The 7685-nt window shown below is 44.2% G+C and overlaps 1 pseudogene; it reads left to right on the top strand.

Annotated features, from left to right (window-relative positions):
- Positions 1-957: 957 nt before the first annotated feature.
- LOC118988279 (guanine nucleotide-binding protein G(s) subunit alpha-like) lies at positions 958-1367 on the top strand (annotated as a pseudogene).
- The last annotated feature ends 6318 nt before the right edge of the window (positions 1368-7685 follow it).

Consider the following 7685-nt stretch of genomic DNA (forward strand, 5'->3'; position numbering starts at 1 on the left):
CACAGAGCCTAACATATAACTGGTGCTCAGTAAATACTTGTCACTTGAATAGAGTGGATGGATACCTTGCTCATTGTGTTTCCCATTCCCCTACAGCCCACCCCAACCAACTAGATTTTTAACTTGGAAAGAAATGAATGCCCTTGAGTCATTCATGGCCTTCCTTACTCTTTGTCCAAATTTAGTTTTTGGAAGCTCTACATTGCCAAAAGTATCAAAAGAGAAAAGCAATGGATCTACCTTTTCCCCAGTCTTTCTAGTAAGTTTATAAACAAGTTCAAGTTGGTTACTCACACATACCAAAGATGAAAAGGAATTTTTGGTGGTAAGGCACTGTTTCTGGCTTCTTTTTCTTCCCCATTCTCTAAAGAAAATGGTGAATATCCTAAAGGACTTCTGGCCACCCAGTAACTAAGATCAAATGAAACAGAAACTGATTCTTCACTCTTGGAAAGAACTGTCAAGTTTCTTTTCCAAATACAATAAATAGGTTGTTAAAGGGGACATACGTCCTTGCCTCCTAATTTCAGCAGAAGCCTCATAGCTAAGGGTGATAGGGAGGGTATTCTCTTACTTTCTAAGCAGAGACGTTAGACTTGCCCATACAGACCTGCACGAAGATGAAGCAGGGTATCTATCGCTCACCTCCACTCTGTGTAGGAGGAGACTGGGTGTGTCAAAGACATTCACTTAAAGAATCTGTAAGAGTGAAGAATGCCTTGTTTTTTTGTCCTCTTTCTCCCCTTCCAGCCAAGTGATAGAAGTTTCCAAGGAAAAGACTCAGAGATTGGGACCTCCAAGAGGGAAAAATTGGAAGTTGTAAGAAGGGAAATCGGTACCTCACTCCCTGGCTGGGGGCTTACTTAGCTGTAGAAATACCTAGGTCCATCCTGGAATGGCTGCAGATCTGGAGCATAGTGAGAGTTTTTGGAAGGTGCTAAAACAGATCCCATGAGTTTGAGGGCACACATGAAGCAGAGCACCCCGTGCCCCACCACCGCCACTATGGGCTGTGTTGGAAACAGTAAGACCCAGGACAAGCACAACGACAAGAAGGCGCGGCATGAGGCCAACAAAAAGATCAAGAGGGGGCTGCAGAAGGCCAAGCAGGTCCACTGGCCACGCACTCCCTGCTGTGGCTGGAGAACCTGGTGAAAGTGCCAGGTGAAGCAAATGAGGATCCTGCATGTTAGTGGGTTTTATGGAGAGGGTGGTGACGGGGACAAGAGGACCTGCAGGCTGCCAGGAGCAACGGCGATGACGGATATTATCCTTTGATGATGGTTCCCATTCCTCTTCTTCCCGGCTGTGTCCCTTCACACTTTGCATGCTGGACTTGCTGCTGTCTCAGGAACTTCTTTTTTTAAAAAATATTTTATTTATTTATCTTTTTAGAGGGGTAGGGAAGGAGAGAGGAAGAGAAACATCAATGTATGGTTGCTTCTCGTGCATCCCCTGCTGGGAACTGGCCCCTGCTGGGAATTGGCCTGCAACCCAGGAATGTGCCCTGACTGGGAATCGAACCGCGATTGAGGAACTTCTAATAAGGATACTATTCTGTCGTGGGAGGAGGAGGGATGGGCCCTACCATCTAACCTCGAAAGCACAGGTGGCAGACACAGGGCCCTCGGGCCGAATCGGCCCTCCACTTTGTTTTATCCAGCCCAGCGCCTTGTTTCTACCTGGCAGCAGTGCTGAGCTCTCGCTTTACTATTAAAGAGTAGTTACATTTATACAGCCCTAAAATTACATTTGGCCCTTTGAAGGCAACTGCGGGGCTGATGTGGCCCCTGGTAAAGATAACTGCACACACACACACACCCCAACAAAAAAACCCCTGAAAAACAAGCAAAAAATGGAATAAAATATTTCATTACCCAAATTATAGTGTAACATCCAAAATAGGCATTGACGTAGCAAATGACTGTCAGTTTAATGTACCGAAAGTTGGCACAGAAATAATGTAAGTCTTCACTAAACAATCTACTGTGTTCCAGGTGCTGTGCTAGCCCCCGACCCCTACGATAGCTGCCTCCACTCCTCTCTGTGACTCTGGTCTGAAGTAAATGCAAATATTAGCATATATGATAAATAAAACTTCTTTACATGTCCCAGCAAAAATTTTCAAAGGAAGGTAACTGGCCCCATCCGGAAGACAGGAAGCTGGCTGAAACCGCCTGCAGGGTGGCAGCAGGTCATGAAAGCAGCCTTTGTTGAGAGATGAAAAAATGTGTGAGTCCCCTCAGGCCAGGTGGCTGCCAGGGAAGAGCCAACCCTGACCTTGGGGCTGCCAACCAGAGCGAGGGGTCCTCAGCAGAAATAGGCCATGGGGTATTGCTGGGTGGCATTGAGGAGGTGAGGTGGGGGACAAGGGTCAAAGTTGAGCCAGAGTAATGATCCCTATCGGAAAGAACAGTGCAAAGTTGCTGTAGGTTGCTCTATTTTTGGAGAACCTACAGATATGCCCCACATTTTCTCTTTTTAAACTTTATTTAGTTTTATTTTATTTATTTTTAGAGAGAGAGAGAGAAACATTGATTTGTTGTTCCACTTATTGATGCATTCATTGGCTAATTCTGGTATGTGTCCTGGCTGGGAACTGAACCCAGTTCAGTTCATACTTGGCATACTGGGACAACGCTCTAACGGACTGAGCTACCTGGCCAGGGCTGAGAGGGCCCACTTTTCAATGTCTGTTATAATAAGTTGCCAGTAACCAGACACGACAGCCTTAGCCACTTAGATCTCAGCTCCATTTTCTCTAATCCACCCCCGTCTGTGACACTCTCCTGAGAAGAGCCCGAAACATTAGAACTTGGGTGGCAGGGAAATGATCAAAAGAAGTCAGGAGCATGGTCAGAGCAGACTCGGGACGCTTCCCCCTTCCCTGTGGTGGGTCTCAAACCCTCAGAGTCAAGCCCGAACTAACTAGGAAGGGAACAGTATGCAATGGGAAGACAGACTTAGGTTTGATTGAGGTGGACCAGCCATTTTCATCCCCAAATAGATTAAAGAGCTATGACACCTGCCTTATCATAAAGGGAGGAGAGATCTAAGTAAGCAGATTGGTGGCAGCGGAGGGAGAAAGCGTTTTCTCTATGTTCCCCTTCAATTTCAGTGTGCTTAACAAACTGGTCACATAGAAAACGTTGAAGGTAAGAATTTATAGAAAATAGTGCATGGAAGTGGGATGTGGTTGTGCTGGTATAAGCATGAGCAGCTACAGAATGAGATTTTCTTGTTTATTGGGCAAAACCATTGTTTTTATTAGCAGCTGTGTTAATATTAGCGGTTTTTATTTAGCAGTGCCCCCCTGTTACAGCAGAGTCTACCAGTTGCTAGATACCAATGTGGCTTCTTTCCTTCTTTCTTGATTTAAAAAACTAGCAACATTAGACCAGATCATACTTAATCTCACGCAATGAGCCTTGGCTATAGGATTATGTTCTTGACATTGAGATTTATTGGAACTGATTGAGAGGAAATTCCAGAAAAGCTTTTAAAAATAGAGTAAAATTTTCTTTTTCCTCTTTCCTTCTGCTTGCACTGTAGATATGATGGCTGGAGCTCTGGCAGCCATCGTGGTCCAGGAGTGAAATGTTAAGGAAAGCCAGAGAAACGTGGAAGGAACCAGTGTCCTTGATGACTCCATGGATCTATTACACTGGTCCTCCCTCTCTGTAAAGCCACTTCATTTGTGAAAAGAAAGAAATGTATACCTTTTATTTATTTTTAAAAAGATTTTATTTGCTTTAAGAGAGAGGGGAAGGGAAGGAGAGAGGGAGACAAACATTACCTCTTGCACACTCCCAACCAGGGAATTGAACCAGTGGCCATTTTGGTTTGTGGGATGACACCCAACCCACTGAGCCACACCAGTCAGGGCTAAACATACACTTTTTAAGAAAGCCTTTTTGATTTCTATCTTCTGTTATTATTATCTATGCACATTCCCCACATCCTTACCAGAACTTGTTTGTTGATTTTTTAAAAATATATTTTATTGATTATGCCATTACAGCTGTCCCATTTTGCCCCCTTCATTCCCCTCCACCTTGCACACCCCTCCATCCTATTCCCCTCTTTAGTTCAAGTCCATGTGTCACAAGTTCTTTAGATTCTACATTTCCCATACTGTTCATATCCTCCCCCTGTGTATTTTCTACCTACCATTTATGCTACTTATTCTCTTTACCTTCTCCCCCCTTCTCCTCCTCCCACTCCCCTGTTGCTAACCCTCCATTTGATCTCCATTTCTATGGTTCCTCTCCTGATCTAGCTGTCCTCTTAGTTTGTTTTAGGTGTGGCTGTTAATAACTGTGAGTTTGCTGTTTTTTCGCTGTTCATATTTTTTAACTCCTTTTTCTCAGATAAGTCCCTCTAACATTTCATATAATAAGGGTTTGGTGATGATGAACTCCTTGAACTTGACCTTATCTGAGAAGAACTTTATCTGTCCTTCCATTCTAAATGAAAGCTTTGCTGGACAGAGCAATCTTGCTTGTAGGTTCTTGCCTTTCATGACTTGGAATACTTCTTTCCAGCCCCTTCTTGCCTGCAAGGTCTCTTTTGAGAAACCAGCTGACAGTCTGATGGGAACTCCTTTGTAGGTGACTGTCCCCTTATTTCTTGCTGCTTCTAGGATTTTCTCCTTCATTTTCACCTTGGGTAATGTAATTATGATGTGCCTTGGTGTGTTCCTCCTTGGGTCCACCTCCTTTGGGACTCTCTGAGCTTCCTGGATTTCCTGGAAGTCTATTTCCTTTGCCAGATTGGGGAAGTTCTCCTTTATTATTTGTTCAAATAAGCTTTTTACTTGCTGGTCTTCCTCTTCCCCTTCTGGTACCCCTATAATTCAGATGTTGGAATGTTTAAAGATATCCTGTAGGTTCCTAAGCCTCTCCTCATTTTTTTGAATTCTTATTTCTTCATTCTTTTCTGCTTGGTTGTTTCTTTCTTCCTTCTGGTCCACTCCCTTGATTTGAGTCCCAGTTTCCTTTCCATCACTATTGGTTCCCTGTGCATTTTCCTTCATTTCATTAGCATAGCCTTCATTTTTCCCTCTATTTTGCAACCATACTCAGCCAGTTCTGTGAGCATCCTGATCACCAGTGTTTTGAACTGTGCATCTGATAGGTTGGCTATCTCTTTGTCATTTAGAAGTATTGGCTCTGTGGCTTTGAGCTGTTCTTCTGTTTGAGCCATAATGTTTTGGTCTATTTGTGCCTATTATGTATGAGGGGCAGAGCCTTAGGTGTTCACCAGGGTGGGGTGACCCATGTTGCTGGGCTGTGATGCTGTATGTGGGGGCAGGGTCAGAGAGGAGCAATGGCGTTTGTTCTGCTCTCTCTTGGATTTCGGTCCCCTCTGCTGCTTCCCACAAGCAAATTGGTCCTTTCTGGTGCTGGTTCCCAGGTGGATGGATGGGCTTGTTCACATTCTAGGACCCTGTGGGTCTCTCCAATGAATTTTCCTGTGAGGCGGAGAGCCTCTCCTGGCACCTCAACCCCCGAAAGTTTTTCCATTTGGTGCTTTTAGGCTTTAATTCCTGTCATTGGGGCCCTGCATTGTGCAGTCTGTCTCACTGTCCATTTTTTCACCGGGTTTATCTGCGCATGAATGTGTGACTGAAGTCAGACAGCCACCTTGCACTCTCACTGGGTCTGCCAGTTGCCACTCTGCACCCGGGGTCTGCCAACCACCGCCTGCGCACCTGGGTCTGTCTGGCAGCCACCACTTTTTTCTGCCACGACCCCTCTCTGCTGGCTGCTTACTCTGCCCCTCTTACCTGTATGGATGAATGGTTCATTGTGGTTGGACTTCTGTGCAGTTTGATCTGTACAGTTCGATTTTCTGTCTGTTTTGGTTGTGTTTTTGTTTCTAAATCTTTGTTGTCCTTAAATTTGGTGTGGGAGGAGTTACAGTATTTCCATCTATGCCTCCATCTTGTCTGAAGTCCCTGATTTTTTGATAATAGCCCTTTTGACTGGTGTGAGGTGATATCTTACTGTAGTTTTAATTTGCAATTCTCTGATGATTAGTGACCTTGAGTATCTTTTCTTTTATCTGTTGACCATGTGAATGTCCTCTTTGGAGAAGTGTTTATTCAGGTCCTTTGCCGTTTTTAATTGTTTGGTTTTTTTGGTTTTGAGTTTTGTAAGTTCTTTATAAATTTCAGATATTAACCTCTAATCAGATGTAGTGCTGGCGAGGATGTGGAGAAAGGGGAACCCTTTTGCACTGTTGGTGGGAATGCAGACTGGTGCAGCCACTGTGGAAAGCAGTATGGAATTTCCTCAAAAAATTAAAAATGGAACTGCCTTATAACCCAGCAATCCCACTTCCCAGAATTTATCTGAAGAAATCCGAAATCCTAATTTGAATGAACATAAGCACTGCTATGTTCATTGCAGTTATTTACAATCACCGAGATATGGAAGCAGCCCAAGTGTCCATTAGTAAATGAGTGGATAAAATAACTATGGGACATTTATACACAATGTGATACTACATGGTTATGTAAAAGAAAATTTTACCCTTTGTAACAGTATAGATGGACCTGGAGAACATTACCCTAAATGAAATAAGCCAGTCAGAGACAGATAAATACCATATAATTTCTCTCATCCATATATTCTAATGAACAAAGTAAACTAACAAACTAGAGACACACTCATAGAGAACAGGCTGACAGCTCTGGTGGAGGCGGGGCATGGTTAGGGGTGGAGGGAGTGAGCAAAAAGGAAAAAGGACTCAGGGACCTGGACAACAGTGTGGTGACTGCAGCGGGAGGGTGGGTATAAGGGGGATAAATGGTAATGGAAAAAATACAATAAAAATAAATTAAAAGATAAATGCACATTCTAAGCGGTACATTTTCCAAGGCGTTACATCACACCATTACTCAGCAACACTGGACTTCTCCTCCTAAGTATATCTCAAGTTTCCCTCCTTCTTTACCCCTGCCCTCACAGTCTCGCTTCAGAGCCTCATCGTTTCTCACTCAGGTTACAGCCGCATCTTTTTTTTTAGATTTTTATTTATTTATCTTTAGAGGGGAAGGCAAGGAGAGAGAAAGAGAAATATCAATGTATGGTTGCCTCTTGTGCATCCCCTGCTGGGAACTGGCCTGCAACCCAGGCACGTGTCCTGACTGGGAATCGAAGCACGATCCTTTGGTTCACAAGCCCATGCTCAATCCACTGAGCTACACCAGCCAGGGCTACAGCCACATCTTCTTAAATGGGCTTTACTGCTTCCCGTCTCGGTCTCATTTCTACTGAACAAGCTTGCTAGGGGCTCCCACAGCAAAATACTACACACTGGATGGTTTAAACCACAGGACTTTATTTTCTCACAGTTCTAGAGACAGGAAGTCTAAGATCAAAGTGTCAGCTGGCTTGGTCTGTCCTGAGGCCCCTCTCCTCAGCTGGCAGGTGGCCGCTTTCTTGCGGCGTCCTCACATGGCCCTCACCTGGTGCGCACACACCCTGCATGGCTCTCTTACAGAGACACCAGTCTTAGTGGGCTAGGATTCCACCTCTATGATCTTTAACATCAATGAACCTTTCCAAAGGCCTTATCTTCAATATAGCCACACTGGGGGTTAGGATTTCAATATAGGAATTTTGGAAATTGCAGTTCAGTTCATAACATCCTCTGCTTTGTTCTCTAGATGTCTACCA

This window comes from Sturnira hondurensis, unplaced genomic scaffold, assembly GCF_014824575.4.
Source record: "Sturnira hondurensis isolate 20B ecotype Veracruz unplaced genomic scaffold, ASM1482457v3 Scaffold0006213, whole genome shotgun sequence".
Classification (NCBI taxonomy): domain Eukaryota; kingdom Metazoa; phylum Chordata; class Mammalia; order Chiroptera; family Phyllostomidae; genus Sturnira; species Sturnira hondurensis.